General features: G+C 27.7%; 1 protein-coding gene across 1 annotated transcript in view; it reads right to left on the bottom strand.

The window, feature by feature from the left end:
• The window catches only part of LOC113376998, a 99,129-nt gene that overhangs the window by 41,222 nt on the left and 37,609 nt on the right, over positions 1–20,298 (bottom strand). The window lies entirely within an intron of this gene.

The following is a 20,298-nucleotide window of genomic DNA, read 5'->3' on the forward strand; positions in this document are numbered from 1 at the left end:
TTAATTCTTCATTGTTATAATTATTTATTTAAAGTAAATATTTTAAGCAAATAATATAGACGTTCTATAACAAGACTAAAATTTAATTTACAAGAAAATTTGATGTATTAAATCAGTTGTATTATTTATACTTTTTATCAATATTTTACATAATTTTATTATTGTTTTTGTTTCAAAATACATCACCGTTTTTGTATTTGGTAAACATCCATCCAATACATTATATGATATATATTATGATAAAATATACGATCTTAAAAAATATATATTATGATAAAACGCGATCTTAGCCTGCTACCTGGTAAAGGTATTACTGTATTAGGTAGGGCTTAAAGGTCCGCAGTCAAAAGATCCAACACCATAATCTCAAAAACAAATAATGTTAAAATTTTTTTAACAAAACTATTTGAAAGTAGAGGAAAAAAGATGTGTAATCAGCCATCGTCATAAAACAAGTAACGTCGCTATCGGGAGATAAACGGCCATGCTTGAAAATTTATAACAAAAGTATTTTCTTTCGTTACTTTACGAGACCTTTATAATATTTAAGTTTACGGTCTTTAATAGCTTAATAAAATGTATCATTAATTTTAAGTTAGATTCAACAGTTATTTTTATATAACCTCTATAATGGCTTAAATGTGGATGAGGACAAAAAAGACCAACTGAACCTTTACTATGGCAAAGGCGTAAAGAATAAATAATAGTAAATACAAATGTAAGAGAATAGTGTTATAACTTTGTAAAAATGCGCCCATATTTATATTCTGTATTGGTTGAATAAATATTATAAAAACTAGAATTTTCATCATATGTTCCTTGTAGACAAAATGTAAAAACTTATTTGATTAGACGCCGTTGTTTATATATGTTTGAATAAAATATATATATAAACAAAATCTAATTAAGCGGATTTATTGTTAGAATAAACATATTTTATTTTAAATGCATCAATTTTTCGCAAAATATATACACTGATTTAATAATTTTAAATCGACTATACAAAAATGAAAAGTCTTAAAAAAAAAACATTACAGACTTTCTTCTCTACTAACGCGAACGGTGACGCGCCAACCAACTCAGCTATAACGACATGCTCGCGCACAACGCTATGAGCGGATGTCTAAGATATAAACGGAATTTCTGCACTTTTTGCTCTGTGTCTTCGAAACGGCTAGACCTGCCAAAAACTAATCAGCACGTCTCCTTATCAATACGAATCGAATGTTTTTTGAATTATTCAAATCGGTTAATCGGTGTTCCCGAAATCGTCGACAAAAATTTGTATCCGCACACACACATATACACATACACACACATACATCCATTTTTTCTAAGGAATGCCCAAATATTTAGAAACCTTTGAAACGTAAAGATATATACAAATTTTCATTTTCGATTTTTTTGCGATTACTATAACTTACCCTACGGGAAGTTAATAAGACATTGAAACTGGTTGTCCCCTGACTGCCCCATTTTACTCCCCCCTATACTCCACAAGCGGAATAAAAAAAGGACAGGTGACAAATTGTAGAAAAATAGTAAAAATGCACTATTTTACTAAATCATATTGTACTGATAAAAGTTGAACTTGTCTTAAGCCAAACAATATTCTTTCTTTTAACTCAACTAGCAACAATAGCTCTTATAATAATAAGTTTATTTATTACAGCATGCTATAGGGATTTTTATTCGAATCTCGACAGAACAATTTATATATATATATATATATATATATATATATATATATACCTATATGGATACATTTGGCCATAAAACTGCATTCGAATAAATTGAAATAAAAGTAATAAATTATTCAACTGTATTATCTCATGCACGCAACTAATATCCGTAATCCGTAAATAAAATCGAGTTATTCAGGAGGGATGTTAACACAAAAATAATTTAATTCAACCCACCATTCTGTTGTGCGTGCTTTCGAAACTGGTAACAATGTACCGGAAAATGTGAATTAATGATTAGGCTAATTAAAATTCGTATAAAATTCAACAGAATTCCACGAATGAATTACAAGCTTTACAAAAATGCAATTAAACTCGCAAACCGTCCGCAAATTTGTCAGCTTACATTGCTCGAACAATATAACATGATCCATTATTATTGGTTTACCACGGAAAATGAAAACAAATGTTTAAATATATTTAATTGTCATAGGTGAAATTAATTGTGATAGAATTATCTGTAGTTAATTATACTATAGTGAATTTAAACTATCGATTTGTATTGATACAGTAATTTAATTGAAATAATAACAATGAGTGATAAAATATTATTGCTTTCATTTCATTCCATTAGCATAATTTGCAAAATTAGGTAAAGCAGATATATAACAAATATGATTAACATCTCCCAAATTATTTAATCATTATTTAATCCCGTTGTGTTTGAAGATCTGATCTTTTTAGTAAATATTATATTGCTTTGTCCAAAAGCGTCTCATGAAGAGTTAAGTGGAACTCAAACTCAATTTCAGCGAAAAGTGAAAATTTTCCCATTTCCCACACCGCTGTACCCGAATAGGAAAACTTCGATTGAAAACACACTTCTGGTACATATGTTGAAGTTAAAATGGACATCACTACTGCTTCATATCAGATTTAGAGAAGACAAGATCAATCTGGACGTATCCACAAAGCTATTTAAGCATTATGCTTATATAAATTATTAAACGCTACTAAGTTATATAGCTAGTGCATGGCATCGTGCTTTAAAGTAAATTGCTGGAACTTCCCGTACCAAAAATTAAATTTTTTAAAAAAGATTCATTTTTTTAGAAAATTGACCTTTTTGAAAAACTTTACTTTTTTATACTTTGAAATATTTTCAAAAATTTTTTTCAAAGTAATCGCGATACGTTAGCATACGTTAGAAATATCGTAGCGCGTGAGCGCCGCGTCGCAGTATTACGCATAAACAATGGTACGGAACCCATAGAAGTGTAAACAAAAGTTGCTCTTATTATTAAAAAAATGATAAAATATGTGATGATTTGATGTGCACATATCTAATGATCATTTTTGTCCTTCAAATGGCATTTGTATTCACTTTCTTTATTGGATCACCAAAACTTTTATATCTGTCTTCCCAAAACTTTCATCAGTTCTTCATTTTGTCAATACAAATAAAATAATTTTTGAATTATTCAAATCGGACTCTCAAAAATTGAATTACGATTTTTGGCACTTTTTGTCCCATATCTTCAAAACGGCTGAACCTGCCTTACCAAAAACTAATCAGCACGTCTCCTTATCAATATGAATCGAATATTTTTCAAATCATTTAAATAAGTTGATCCGTGTTCTCAAAATCGTCGACAAAACGTCGTATCCGCACATACATACACACACGCACACATACACACATACATCAAATTTTTTTAAGGTATGCCAAAATGTTCAGAAACCTTTGAAACATAAAGATATATAAAAAAATTCATTTTAGATTTTTTGCAATTACTACAACATACCCTACAGGAAGTTAATTATAAAAAAATGTCCGAGCAGTGATCTTTTATTTGCTTATAGATTCTTTATATATTTTTATTTTTTTATATTATCCACTCCAATGCACATGTAGTTATTTCAAATAAAAACAAAGCAAAAAATAATTTATCAAACCCTGTGAAATAAAATGAATTTGCTCAAGGCATACCCTCTAATTGTAAGAAAAAAAGTATAATTAAAATTGAATAAAATCTTTGGCACATACTGAATCTTTATACTGTTGACTTATGATTAACAATTACTAAAATATTAAGTTTTTTATTAAGTTGGGTATTTTTAAAAAGTTACCAAATAAAACATAACCATTAAAATGACACATAAAATAAAATAATAAAACGAAAAGTAACACATGTGCAAAAAATTATTGTAACTAGGTGCAGAGAAAGTAGATATATGAGATTTGATTATTTGATGTACCGACATTTGACCAAAAATATTATTTTATATTTTTAGTTATTTATAAAGAATATTCTCATTGACACAATAACATTTTTATTGCATAATATGAATATAATCTAAGCAATTGAATTTGATTGCCCATTTCAATACATATTTTTCTCCTACGCAGTAATTTGGAAAACCACCGTTGGCGAACAAAATGCTATATAATAACGCTAATGTATTTTTGACTCATTTCATTCATTCTTAAATTAGGATTGATAGAAGTTTATGTGTTTAAATATTGTTATGCAAAGTCCGTTTTACAATCTGTCAAAAGTGTCTTTTCAAATAAATAAATTATGCGTCAATGGTGAAATTATTTCACTGTGAGTAATTGTATTTTTTTCTATATTTGGTTTCAGCCGAAAACACTTTCATAATAACAATGCACTGATCTGCCGTAAGGCATTTCGATTATCCAGTTCCAGCCTAATGTCAAAATAAAAAATATTTATTTAAAAAAACATTATCAACTTCATTTTTTTAAACTAGATAACAATTAATAAAATCTTCCTATTCATAATACTTCATAAATTTTAAAATAATAATTTCTATTAATTTTATTTATATTTAAATAAAATATATTTAAAAAAACAGTATAAATAATAAGACTAATAATAATAAATATATTTTATCGTTATACGCATTTTTAATATCTCACAATATTTTTAAATTCATTGGGTAATTAATACTTTATTATTAATAATAATAAAACTACAAACTGGTATTTTAATTAGTATATTAACATTTTCGCTGAACAGTCAGAACAATAATAATTTTTCGATTTTCCGTTTTTTTTTTGTTTTACAATATTATAAAATCCGTTGTTGTTTCTTAATTTCTAAAATATAACAAACAAAATAGTAATATTAGGTCATGATTGAAGCAATTAATTTGTAAATAAAACTAAATTTAATTTACCTAAACTTCATATTTTCAAAATAATCACCATGCACGATACGTATAACGATAACTGAACGGTTTCCGAAGACAATATTTTAAATTTTATTTCCTGAAAGTATATAAGTATATATAAATTTTTAGATTCCAAATATTTATATATTTTGCACAATGATATTCAATTTGCATTACTTTCATAAGTTGAGTTTGAGTTGAGACAAATTTTAAGTTAATATGTCAGAATCAGATTCAGTTGAAGTTAATTACTTACCTTCACCATCAAATAATTCATAATTTTTCATTTTACAATTTTTAAAGTATTTCTATTTATACCATTTTTATTTAAGTTTTTAGATTTTACTATGTTTTTGTAATTTATTTGACCGAAATTTCTACACAGTTAAAATGCAACATTTTTTGTTTTTATTTTTTGATGAGTCACTTTGATCAGTTAGATCTCTATTTATTTAAATATTAACAAGTGATAAATGTCATTGCGCCTTAAAACAGATTACTGGAACTTGCCGGAACATAATAAAATATTCGAGAAATAAAAATATTCAACAAATATTCATTTTTTTAACCTTTGAATTTTTTTTAAAAAAAAGATTGTTTTGAAAATTTTGATGTTTTTTAAAATTTATACATTTTCGAAAATTTTGTTTGAACCATATAAAAAAACTGTAAAAATTAAGATTGGTACGGAACCAAAAAAAAAATTAAAATAATATTTGTACTCATGATTAAAATCTCTATAGAATGTCAGTGCACACATTTACGAAACAAACGTGGACGAATGTTATATTTTTGCTCAAATACATATGCAAAAACATAATTTTCCCAAGTTTGGTGTCAAACGATTCAGAATGACTTGACAGGCGAAGGCAACATAAAATTAGAAAATTTGACATTTTGAAATTCATTGTCTTTTTTGCGATACTACTTTCACGAAAACCAAAACTGCACTTTTATATGAGTTTAGAAAAAATGATTTTTGAACGATTATGTAAAATTTATGTATGTTCCTAGTAATAATAGATATATTTTATCGTTATATACGTTTTTAATATCTTACAATATTTTCAAATTCATTGGGTAATTAATACTTTATTATTAATAATAATAAAACTACAAACTGGTATTTTAATTAGTATATTAACATTTTCGCTGAACAGTCAGAACAATAATAATTTTTCCATTTTCCGTTTTTTTTTGTTTTACAATATTATAAAATCCGTTGTTGTTTCTTAATTTCTAAAATATAACAACCAAAATAGTAATATTAGGTCATGATTGAAGCATTTAATTTGTAAATAAAGCTAAATTTAATTTACCTAAACTTCATATTTTCAAAATAATCACCATGCACGATACGTATAACAATAACTGAACGGTTGGTTTCCGAAGACAATATTTTAAATTTTATTTCCTGAAATTATATATGTAATTATAATTTTTTACATTCCAAATATTTATATTTTTTGAACAATCATATTCACGTTGCATTACTTTCAAAAGATGAGTTTGAGTTGAGACAAATTTTAAGTTAATATGTCAGAATCAGATTCAGTTGAAATTAATTACTTACCTTCACCATCAAATAATTCATAATTTTTTCTTTTACCATTTTTAAAGTATTTCTATTTATACCATTTTTATTTGAGTTTTTAGATTTTACGATGTTTTTGTAATTTATTTGACCGAAATTTCAGTAAAAACGCTACATTTTTTGTTTTTAGTTTTTGATAACCATGAGTCACTTTGATCTGTTTTATTTAAATATTAACAAGTGATATATGTCATTGTGCTTTAAAACAAATTGCTGGAAATTGCCGGAACATAATAAAATATTCGAGTTATAAAAATGATCAACAAATATTCGTTTTTTTTGACTTACGAAATTTAAAAAAATTGATATTTTTGAAAATCTTAATATTTTTTGAAATTCTTTAAAATTTTTGCCACTTTTTTGAATCAGCAATAATTTTGTTAATTTACCAGGTAACTGAGAGAAAAAAAACTAAGTGGTAATTTAAACATTTGTCTATATGAAAATTATGAAATAATGACCTTAAATATGATGGATTTGTCATAAAATCAAATCATACAAGAAAAGGGCGTTCTAACAACTGTCCACACCCGAGGGACGGTTGTGACAGGCATAAAAATAGATTAGAAAACAATAGCTACCAAAATGGTTTGCAACGACTTTTATTTCCAGAAATATATAATACTACACAACATAATTTTTCAAACAAAGTTAAAAAGAATTCTTTGGAAAATCTTTCTTTTCTTGCATTTAATTCTACTTTTCATTTTTCTTTCGTACTTTGTCTTAGTTAAGTTAATTTTTTTTTATCTGTTTAATTTTTATCCAAAAAGTATGAAATATATATAGATAACTCCGTTTCGCCTCCAGGTGGTTTCGTGAGAAAGATGAAGAATTTTTTTGTTTGTTTTATATTTGAAAAGGAAGGATTTGATTATATTACACAACAGTAATGAATTTATTTCGTTTACGTGATTTTTAGTCGAACTTCTCTAAGTAAATGAAATTGAATCCGCAAATTATTCGTTTCATTGAAGTGCTCTTTGGTAAACCAAATTTTTTATTTTTTGGTCTGACGTTAACACAAACAAAGGGGATGGTTGATGATTTTCTAAATAATCTATTTGAAATTTATCTCGCAAACACTAAGCGATTGGCCTTGCGACTTGTTAATTGTCATTGCGAATGCAAGGCGAACTGGAAATTGCAATCGTTTGAAGTTAAACGGAAGACCAGTCGGAATCATTGATATGTCACCAAATCGCCAGCAATTTTTGATTGAATGGTGAAATTCGGTGCGTGTACATCATTATTCTTTGCGGCAAGAATTGCTCATTGACTTAACCAAGCATAATTCTGATTATTCTCACTAATGTCATTACTCGAATTTTTAATTACGGTGCGTGAAATTCCAGCAATTTGCATTAAGGCACGATGCCATGCATTACTAATTTTCTTATCTATAAACCTTGCGGAGTCCGAGACCTTTCCAACGAATGCAAAATTGTAGAAATCGGTTCGTGCGTTCTGGAGTTATATCGTCTGGACGGAAAACCCGACTTATTATATATATATATATATATATATATATATATATATATATATATGTAGGTAATGTATTTGAAACTATTTAAAACAATTATTGATTATTTTCATTAAACGAATTTTTATTACGGCGCGTGAAGTTCCAGCAATTTGCATTAATTTACGACTTATTTTTATATATATGTAAATAAATATATATATACATATATATATATATATATATATATATATATATAATGAATAAAAAAGTAATCATTTCACTTGAAACTTTTCTGTTTATAAAAATTCGTAAACCGTGCTACTTTGAATGATCCCACAACTATTGCATACACTTTTTTTTATTTCAATCTTTTGGCAATCCGGTTGAACTTTAATCTAATCGAAAAATAATAATGAAATTATTAATATTTCACATCACATTAAAAATAGTAAATTGGTGTTTTGGCACCATTATTTCTAAAAATAAGTTACATCTTTACTGGTTATAGAAGTCTTCATATTTTATCATTTCATAAAGCATATAGTACCTACTATGCACTGAATACTCTCGTATGTATTCAGGAACGTGTTTGATCTTTTCACAAAAAAAGTATTTGATTCTGATTTCAATCTATCACGTGATAAAAACTTGGTCCATTGAGCACGCACGAAAAAGTACAAAAGATTCGTCTGATCGATTTACGGTCCTAATTTATTCTTTTATGAAAATTTGTCACTTTGTATAATTTATGATTGCCAAAATACCAAGAGCTAGGCGAAGTAAAAGCATTAGATTCTTTTTGGCTCTGATTACTTAGATTAATAAAGGTAAATTAACTGAATTTTATGAATTATATCTGTGCAATGAATATTATAGGTCTATAAAAAGGCAATAAATTATTTAAGGAAATACAAAAAATATAAGCTATCAATTTAATTAAAATAAATATTGTACTTTTTTTCAAATATAATGTCATCGTATCACGTTTTCCAAATTCTAGAATATTTGTCGAATTGCAACTATTTAAAAAAATACGACATTTATAGGAATTGAATAATTTATATAAATTTTGAAAAAAAAACGAATATTAAAAGAGCCAATTACTGTACGTTAAATATAATCTATTCATTGAAAAGAATATTTTAGATATTATTATTGATTTACTTTTTCCAAAACTGTAATTATATGCTATATAGGATTATTTAATTGTTTTATAAGATGTATTGTTAATTTTTAGTTAAATTAAACAGTTTCTTTTATATAACCTCTATGAAAGCCCATATGTGAGTGGGGTAAAAGGGTCGAACTGAATCTTTACTCTGGCAAAGGTGTAAACAATAAAAATGATAAGAATGAGTAACTAGTAACTAGAGATAAATTAAATGAATAGTTATACTAGCTCTATTGACGAATATTTTTGAATAAATACCATTTAGATTATATACAGTATTATCTCGGTAAAAATGTACCCAAAAAATTAGTATTTTTCTCTAGTTGAATGTAACTATTATTTCGTAAAATCTCTTCAAAATTAAAAATAAGACAATAAAACTGTTTAACGCTAGACTGCCCGATTTTACCCCGACTATGAGATAAAAATGACCAGGTGATAAATTTTTGAAAAATTGCAAAAATACACATTTCTACAATGATGAAGTAGATGGAAACAAATCCAAAAATATTAATTCAAAAAACACTGAATCAAATTTCATTTCTCTATACTCTCAGAAAATAAAAATAATTATATTAAATGTAAGCAATATCTATAAATTATTGAAACGTGAAATTCAAGCGCACATTTTAAAATGCTAATTATTTATTTCCTAAAATAGATCTTATACTCTGGTCTATTATAGCACAAACACAACTTTGCTCTTTGAGATTTAGGTAAAAGACAAAAATACTTTCAAAATTTTGCTCGACTTTTACAAATTAGAAAACTATATTAATAAATATATGACATATCTCTTAGTGACTGTGGTACACTATTATATAATTATTATTCTTATTTTTTATAAGATTGATTATAATTACATATTATCAAACAAACAACTATCTGACTATCTTCAGTAGAACTCCCAGCTAATTTATCATTGTAGAAATATGTTTTTTTACTGGTTTTTAAAACACTATATATAACTCTATATATAACATTATATATAGTATTTCGTCAGAAATATTCATCAGCAGAGTTGGAATACCTATTTATTTATATTATCTTTTGTAAAATTGCTATCTTTAACTTGTTTTACTTTTTTTTTATTAGTTATAGTTTTTACTAGTCTACTAAAAATACTAATTTTTTTATTTAAATCACCATGAAATCATAAATTGTCGTATTTATATTTACGATTTCATAATTCTCATTCATTTGATTTAATTTGGGCACCAAAAATTGAGTGAACGAAACTATTGAAGTTAGCAAACTGCTGGATAAACCAAGCTATCGTAAGTTGTAAAAATTTTCTGAAATACTTAACACAATAAAAATGTTTCACATAAAAGATAAGTAGGTAATAACATGATATATTATATTCACCAGGGTCGTTAGTCGTTAAAAACATAGCCCAACCTTTAGTTTCCTATCCTAGGATTTAAATGGAGTTCTATTGTTCCGCAAATGTCTCTCTCCACAATATGTAAATCAAGAGTAACAAACTTGCGTTATATCGAAAATGTATGCGGGAAATGTATAGGTTGATTCAATGAAACGTTTGTGGAGTACATTATATATTTATCAAATCAAAACGTTGAAGCACAGTAAATTTTCTATTCCGTTTTCAACAAATAACCATTAAATTTCCAAATTTTAAATAATTTAGGAGATTCTTCACCCACGTAGTGATAAAACATGATAATAAAAGTTATTTTATAAAATGATAACAGTGAGCTTGGATAGTCATAATATTATTCATAGTGTAAGCGAGTGCATTTACTTGCGAAGTTTTATGATATAGTACATTAACACTTTTAATAGTATAATAGGCTTATAATGTTCTTTTAACTTCTCCTGGGCTAAGTTATAGTAATCGTAAAAAAATTGAAAATGAAAATCGTTATTTATGATGCTGAACAATTTGGCATACCTCATTGTTAGAAAAATTGATGTATGTGTGTGAGATCGGATACAAATTTTTGTCTACAATTTCGAAAACACGGACCAACCAATTTGAATAATTAAAGAAACATTTGATTCGTATTGGTAAGGAGACGTGCTGTTAGTTTTTTGCAAAGTGGGCCAGGCCAAGCCGTTTCGAAGATACGGGGAAAAAATTCCAAAAATGGTAATTCAGTTTTTGATATAACGGAAGACCCGATTTGAATGATTTAAAAAACATTTAATGTTTTTTATTATTTAACGTATTTGTATTAAAGAAAAAAAAATGCCATTTGGCGTTCAAAAACGATCATTAAACCTATGTACATCAAATTATCAGATAATTTATAGAGATTTTATTTACAAGAAAAATTTTGGTTGCGTTTCTATAGGTTCATGTGGATAAAAATGAGTCTAAAAAAGCTATTTTACAAAAGATACATTAAATTAATAGTTATTCCAAATCTGATGATAAATTCTTCTAACAAAGTTCCATCGGAAGGTTGTATCCGAGCGATCCTCATAAAAAATGTACCAATAAAATATGTATTTCAAACAGAAGCGGTATTCAATTTATTTGTAATAATTGTATTTCAAGAAACAATGAGTCTGATTATTACATATTAAACAGAAATACCTACAAGTGTAAGATTTATGATAGTAGTAAGTGTCGATATATTTTTTTGTTTATTATGTTTTAAAATACATATTTATTTTCAGATTTTCAATTTTGTTTTTCAACCTAATAATTAAAGAGCATCACATTGATTAAATAATGTAACTATCATTCCATAAAACATCTTTCAACAATGAGATGATAGATCTTATTGCCTCCTAGCTGCCCCTTTTTACGACGCCTATGTGCAAAAAGAGCCATGTGACAAATTTTTGAAATATAGCTAATGAACATTTCTACAGTCATTAATAAGCTAGGGATTTTACTGAAAAGAGTTAGATCGTTGTGTGTTTGATATGTGTTATTTGTTTCGATGTAGTTGGTTTGGTTCTCACAGTATAATTGCTAAAAATAAAATTGAATCTGTGTTCCCCGTTCTACCCTATATTTAGGAAATTCGCTGAGCGGCGGGTAAGCATTTTACCCTAAACTCTACACAACCTAATATCATCCCATAGCAAGATATACATTTTCCATTGAAAAATATGTTTTCAAATAAAAATGGTCTATTCAGGCACTGTGGTTGGCAATGACAATGAAAAAACTCTCGCAATAAAGGTTACCTGAACTTGCGACAGAAACCTGCCTTCGGGCAGAGCATCTATAATATATATATATATATATATATATATATATATATATATACAGTGGCGGCGCTAGACCATTCGTAGGCGTCGGCGAAATTCGTTTGCGAGGCCCCCCCTTATTTTCAATCAAAGTTGACTAGTGATGCATGGCATCGTGCCTTAAGGCAAAATGCTGAAGCTTTCCGTGCTGTTATTTAAATTCTTTAAAAGTTTTAAAAAATTTTGAAAATTGAAAAAAAAATGTTTTTTTTTTTATACGAAATATTTTTATACATTGAAATTTGTTGAAAATTTCGAACTTTTTTCCGAAGCTATCACTCTGCGTTATCTGCTTAGAGACGAAATATCGTACTTTGGTGCCGAATGCATAGTAATGTAAACAAAATTTGTACTTATTAGTAAAATCTTTATAAAATAATTTACAATTTGATGTGCATATGTCTAATGATCATATTTGTCCAAAGGCTTTGCTTTTACTTTTTTTATTGAATCTGCGAATCCGCTAGATCTGCCTTCCTAAAAATTCAAACTGTTTTTCATTTTGTTAATACAAATAAAATGTTCGTTGAATCATTCAAATCGGACGCTTCATTTTCCTAAATTTTCTCCACTTTTTGCTCCGTATCTTCGAAACGGCTTGTCCTGTCTTTGTCAAAAACTAATCAATACAAATCAATTGTTTTCTGAACTTTTCAAATTGGTTGATCCGTGTTCACGAAATCGTCGACGAAAATTTGTATCCGCGTATATATACATACATACATACACACGCATACATACATCCATTTTTCTTAAGGTATGCCAAAATGTTTAGAAACTTTCGTAACGAAAAAATGTATGAAAATTTTCATTCTCTATTCTTTGCGATTACTATAACTTATCGTACGGGAAGTTAAAAATTACACAAGTTAAAATAAACAAACTCTTCGGCAAAAATAGTTCGTTCTTCAGATATTAGAAAAACACTGAAATTAAATAATTATTCCGAACAAGTTTCTTTTTTGCCAAATCATTCGATTATGAATTCTCGACCGTTCAAGTCATTCGGAATGAAAATGATTGGAAACCATCGACCTAATCAGTAACTAATTAGACAAAATTTTGCAATCTACAATTGAATAATTAGAAAAATCTACAATCATAATGATTTGAATGCACAAAACTGCACCTAGAGCATAGACATGGCATTACCTGAAAGCTCGGCCCATTATTCCACAATTTAATGAATTTATATAATTAATCACTTATCGTAGTTCCATAGAATTAATGTTAGTTTAGACTATAATTGTTATCCCTATACGAAATTTTTCTTTAAAAAAAGATTTTCACAAATCCGTTAACCCTTATGAAAGAAAAAACGTGCGGCCGTTCTTCTCTACGAAATTCTAATCAGCACGATTTCCTGAAAATACTGAACTGAAAACTTTCGAACAGTTTTTGAATTTTCAAAATTGGTTCAGGAATGTCAAAATGTCGAATTTTTTAAGAATCTTTAATTCTTTGTCGACAATATCAGAGCGAATCAACCGATTTAAGTGATTCAAAAAACATTCGATTTGTGTTGATAAATTGGCAAAGGCAGGTCCAGCGATTTCAAAGATGCAAAAAAAGTATAAAAGGTTATCAATGCAGCTTTTGAAAGAACTGATCATCCGATTAAAATGATTCAAAAAATATATTGCTTGTGTTGACGGTGTGAAACGATGATTAGTTTGAAATTAACTGTATTTATAATATTTATTTCAAAATATAAAACGATTGTTATATATCATTGATCAATTCTTACTGATCATTCTAATTTTATTCCTTGAATATTTAATTACAGTTTGGATATATTATGATACCTACTTATAAGAATTCCCAAAAGGAATAATGATCTGACATTATCTTCACATAAGAAACAAACAAGCAATAATAAACAATCAGAGAATTAGCGTTCTCGCGCGAAGTTGTTTAGATTTAATAATCTATAGTGTTGACATACGATATTAGATAGTGTCCATTAGAGATAAAAGAGTAAAATTCTAGTGCCCGTAAACCACTAATTATTTTCTTTACTTGCACATCAGTATGAAAAAAAAACTAAAAAATGCAAAACTAAATTTTAAATAATTAAAAAATTTCCGGGGCCTCTTGCGAGGCCCCCTGAAGCGCGAGGCCGTCGGCGGTCGCCGACACCGCCGACGCCTAGCGCCACTACTGTATATATATATATATATATATATATATAACATTACTAGGTAGTATTATAACATGGTGACAAGCACCACTTTGCAATCATGAAATCCCAGGTTCAAATCCTGCGTTCCGGTTTAATTTTCAATTGAAAACATAGATGAAAATATATGTGTTTCCAGGTGGCAATGGCCTGCCAGCATTGTCGCATTAAGCTAAAGATATAGCATTACCTACTATTAGAAAAATTCCATCTAAATTCAATATAGAGCCTTTCGGTTGCTTTCTGAAAAGCCCACGTAGTTAGGAAGTATCATCAAAACAACTCATATGACCTTTAAGTTCTGATTGTTGTTCAAAAACACATAATCTAGTGGGGTGCATGGCATCGTGCCTTAAGGCAAATTGCTGGAACTTCCCGAACCGTAATTAAACATTCGAGGAATGAAAATAATCATTGATTGTTTTGAATAATTTAATTAATACTACCTAATAGATTATTTATTATAAATACATACTGTAAATTTATAAGCGCTTATTAAATTGGGCGACGAGCGTATTTTATAAACAACTTATGTGTATGTTTACAAAAAATTTGTTCTTGTTTTTTAAATTTGATTTTTTTGATAATTTAGAATTTGTATCAAAATTTTGAATTTTTTTTTAAGTTTGAAATTTTTTGGATTTTTTTTTAAATAAAACGTGTTTTTTTATTTTTTTGAGAATTTGGAAATTTTCGAAAATATTCCATTTTTTGAAAATTTCGAAATATTCTCAAATTTTTGTAAGAAATCGATTTTTTTTTAAATTTTGATATTTTTGAAATTTCTCAAAATTTTGTTTTTTTGAAAATTTGAATTTTTTGAAACTTGAATTCTTTTTGTACACATTATTAAAATCTCTACAAAATATATGATGTGCATATTTTTACCGCCAAATGACATTTAAACAAAAAATATTCAAAGTCCATAACAGCTGGACCTGCCTTTCCAAAAATTTTAACAGTTCTTTGTTTAGTCAGTACAAGTAAAATGTTTTCAGAATTATTAAAATCGGATGCTCCGTTCTCTTAAAAGCTGTGTTACCGTTTTTGGCACTATTTGCCCCATATCTTCAGAACGGCTAGACCTGCCTTCGCTAAAAACTAATCAGGATGTCTCCATATCAATACGAATCGAATGTTTTTCAAATCGGTTGATCGGTGTTCCCAAAATTGTCGACGAAAATTTGTATCTGCACACATACATACACACACACATGCGTCATTTTTTTACGATATGCCAAAATATTCAGAAACCTTAGAAACGTAAAGGTATATAAATTTTTTCATTTTCGTTTTTTTTGCGATTACTATAACTTACCCTACCTACGGTAAGTTGAAAATGTATGACAATATTACTACCCAATAGGTACTACTACTATTAATAGCGAAACACGATAATATATTTTGTAGATTTCAATCTAATGGATAAGAGTGCATTTTGTTCAATAACGTCGTAGGTACTTTAACCCGCACTTGTGTTTTCTTCAAGGAGCGTCGTATGGCATTTCGTTTATATTACTATCATGTAATTTGAAAATACTTCTGCACGAAATATTTGTTATAATACAAAATGATAAGTTCTCTTTCAAAAAATAGTAAGACTGACTTTTACTTTGAAGCAAGACTTCACTACTACTTACATTATATTGATCTCTAATTTCAATATATTACATATTAAATATAGTTATTAGCAATTATTTGAGTAGGGTAAAGTGGGACTTATGGGTCAGCGGATATAAAAGTCCACCACCGATATCACAAAAACTCTGCTGATTATTATTTCTGATGAAATACCAGATCAAGGTTATATACAGTGTTATCTCTGTAAAATGAACCCATGAAATTCATATTTCGCATTTGTTGAATAATGTAGCTATTATTTAGAAAAACTCCTCTAAAATTAAAACTAAGACACTGTACCAGTTTCACCCTTAGTGTCCCATTTTACCCCGACGATAGGGTAAAAATATTCAACTCAGAGTGTTACTGAACATAAATAGTTGTTTGTTTGATATGTGTTATTTGTTACGATATAATTGGTTTAGTTTTCACAACATAATTGCACAAACTCTAATTGGACCTTTTGTTTCCAGTTATACAGAAGATATATTGTATAACACTGTTCAATCATCGTCCAATCTTATGCTCATTGGAATGATAAATATTTATATAAAATTTCAATTTAATTGTTTTAAAGGACTGACTCGACTTGACTCAAACAACAATGTATGAATACGTCAGTGTATGATCCCTTCTAATTTAGTATTCATCTTACCTTTTATTAATTATATTTTCAAATAATAATACTCTATAAGATCCGCTTCTATAAGCTTAATTATATTTCTCTCGTTTATTATATTAGAACCGTAACTTGAACAATATTCAATTAAATCCATTACGGTTACTTAGCGAGAAAAATGTCAATTAAAATGATTTAAAAATATATCGAATCATAATATAAAGCATCAGAAAATATATAATACGAAAACATCATGAAATGAACACTTAACTCTTTCGCTGGTGATTTTTTTATGAACAAGATTTTAGAACATCAAATAGCATCTTTAATTAATTAGTTAATTCATTTTACGTTTTGATATAATTATTTTTGTTCCAATAATAATCAAAAAAACCTAAAATATTTTCATCAAATTTTAATTTAGGTCTTATATAAACGAAGTGTAATGAATAATATGTCGTTAAAGTGTATCTTTATATAAATGTAATTACTTTACATCAAAATTAAAAGTTTCTATGATAATGATATCCATGATAATTAATAATATCATGTGAATTAATAATATGATTGAATTATTAGAATAAAAATAAGGTTTATTACAAAATAGGGGTTATTAGAAGAACATTGAGGATTTAAGGCGGTATGCATTTTTCAATTTCAAATTATAAGAAATGAAAATGAAGAAAATTGGTTCAGTGTTAGTCTCATTATCAATAAGAATTATATGATTTTTAAATTATTAAAATCTGTTGAACCGTGTGTTCCCAAAATCATCGATAAAAATTTGTATCCGCACACATATACATCCATTTTTTAATGTACGCCAATAAGTTCAGAAACTTTTGAAACGTAAAATCAAACAAAATTTTTCATTTTCCATTTTTTTGCGATTACTATAACTTTCCCTAATGGAAGTTTATCGAATGTGGTTGTGAAGAAAGTCTTTAACGCAAAATTTATAATTCTTATTATTAGAACAAATATGAATATTTTGTTATATTATCGTAATAAGTAATGCGTAATAAATTTTCTACAATCAAATAGTTATTTTAATTTTAGAAATATGAGACATAAAATCTGTTTAAATAAAATTTCAGAAAGGATCGGTATTTTTGTCAGTGCCCTAAGGCGCCAACTTTCTAAATCCGACCCTGTATATATATATATATATATATATATATATATATCATATATTCTTGAAATGTATGTATGCAGTCAAATTGTCGAGAAAAAAAACAATAAATGATTAATTATTCATTCTGTACGTTTTGGCACTGTATCATTCAGCATATTTAACAAAATCACATCAGGAAAAAACACAAAACATAATTTTTAAAGAACATTATTTTAAAGAAACAAGCCCATAAAATAAAATATTACAATAAAAGTTAAATTAGATAATTATGTGGTAACTACATAACTAACTAGTGGGACGCATGGCTTCGTGCCTTAAGGCAAATTGCTGGAACTTTCCGTATCAAAAATTATTATTATTTTAAAAACGATTAACATTTTTGGAAAAATTTTACTTTGAAAAAATTAGATTTTTGAGAAACTATATTTTTGACAAAAAATTACTTTTGTTTGAAAAAAAAATTTTGTTTGAAAAAAAATGTTTTCTTTATTTTGACATATTTTGGAAATTCTGAACTTTTTTTCAAAGCAATCGTACTGCTTTAACTGCATAGAGACGAAATATAAAACGCGTAAGCGCCGCGTCGCTGTCTAACGGATAAACATTGATACGGAACCCATAGGAATGTAAACAAAATTTATACTTATTGTTAAAATCTCTATAAAATATTTGATATTGATGTGCATATGTCTATGCACATCAAATGATCATTTTTGACCGCCAAATGGCATTTTTTTTTACTTTTTTCGTTAGGTCTCCGAAACCGATAGACCTGTCTTCATGAAAATTTCATCAATTCTTCATCTTGTCAATGCAAATAAAATGTTTTTTGAATTATTAAAATCGGACGCTCGGTTCTCTTAAAAATTGAGTTACCGTTTTCGGCACTTTTTGCCCTGTATCTTCGGAACGGCTAGACTTGTCTTCGCCAAAAACTAATAAGCACGTCTCCTTATCAATACGAATCGAATGTTTTTTGAATTATTCAAATCGGTTGATTCGTTCCCGAAATCGTCGACAAAAATTTGTATCCGCACACACACACGCACACACACACGCACATACACACACACATACATCAATTTTTTCTAAGGTATGCCAAAATATTCAGAAACCTTTGAAACGTAAAGATATATAAAAATTTTCATTTTCGATTTTTTTGCGATTACTATTAACTTGCCTTACGGGAAGTTATAAAAATTGAGATTCAAATTTTGTTAAACATTTTATAAATGATAAACAAAAAAATCTGAAGTTTATATATATATATATATATATATATATTATTTATATTTGTATTTGAGTTAGTAGTGTTAATATTTTTGTATGAGTGCTACAAAAAATAATAAATAAAAATAATATTAAGAACAGTGTAATTAATCAATTAAATACCAATTAAAAAATTCTAAAACATTTTAAAACATTTTTATAAAAAAATTATAAAGCATAAGTTCATTTGAGCATATGCAATTAATAACAATACTATGAAAAATAATGGTGAAATACTTTCAAAGTAGGAACAATATGCAGATGCTTTTAAAAATATATATCAGACTATCTTCCACTATTATATAGTAAATAAAATGGTTACATTATATATATATATATATATATATATATATATAATGAGAAATAACAGCTATAAGAAATTGAACACAAACAAATCACCCCACGATGTTTTTCTAAGCACGTAAAATAAAAATGAAAAATAAGGTAATGACGTTTTAGTTTAGTTGCAATAATAGATTGAAAATCATTAAATAAGAATATTCGAAACTCACCCTTTTGAATAGTCTTGAATTTAAACACATAAACACATTTTTTGGCACAATATCATAACTTATCTTCCGAAAAGCAGCATTTCTGCCATGTAAGTTTAACGAAACTAAAATCACATCCCTAAAATATGTTAACTTGCACATAACATTGCGCGTGCGCAACTGACAGTCTGCCAATACACGCAGAGGATCCTCGTGCGTGTGCGGGTGAGCCGGCCGTGTACGAGAGCGCGGTGTACGGATACGCCAATATAGGTGTATTATACATTCTCATACTCGTCTCATTATCCGGGAGAGCCCATCGAGAGCCCGTGGAGGACCCCCAGGACCCCCAGGACCCCCACACTAGCATCCCGATCTCGGTCAAGTTCTAGTGTGCTCCACTTTCGGGAGGATACTACGGGAGCGTATATGTTTTTAATGAATGTTTTATCACAGAATCGATATTCGATAATATTTACTACTTTCAGATTTCAATTTCTATCGGAGTCCGTAATGTAAACACCAATTCCTATATTACAAAAAACTAGTGGGGTGCATGGCATCGTGCCTTAAGGCAAATTGCTGGAACTTCCCGTACCGTAATTAAAAATCTTGGTACCGAACCCAAAAAAAATACATAAAATGTG

Source organism: Ctenocephalides felis, unplaced genomic scaffold, assembly GCF_003426905.1.
Source record: "Ctenocephalides felis isolate EL2017-DRISC unplaced genomic scaffold, ASM342690v1 CF-g0.4_SCAFFOLD_01886, whole genome shotgun sequence".
Lineage (NCBI taxonomy): Eukaryota > Metazoa > Arthropoda > Insecta > Siphonaptera > Pulicidae > Ctenocephalides > Ctenocephalides felis.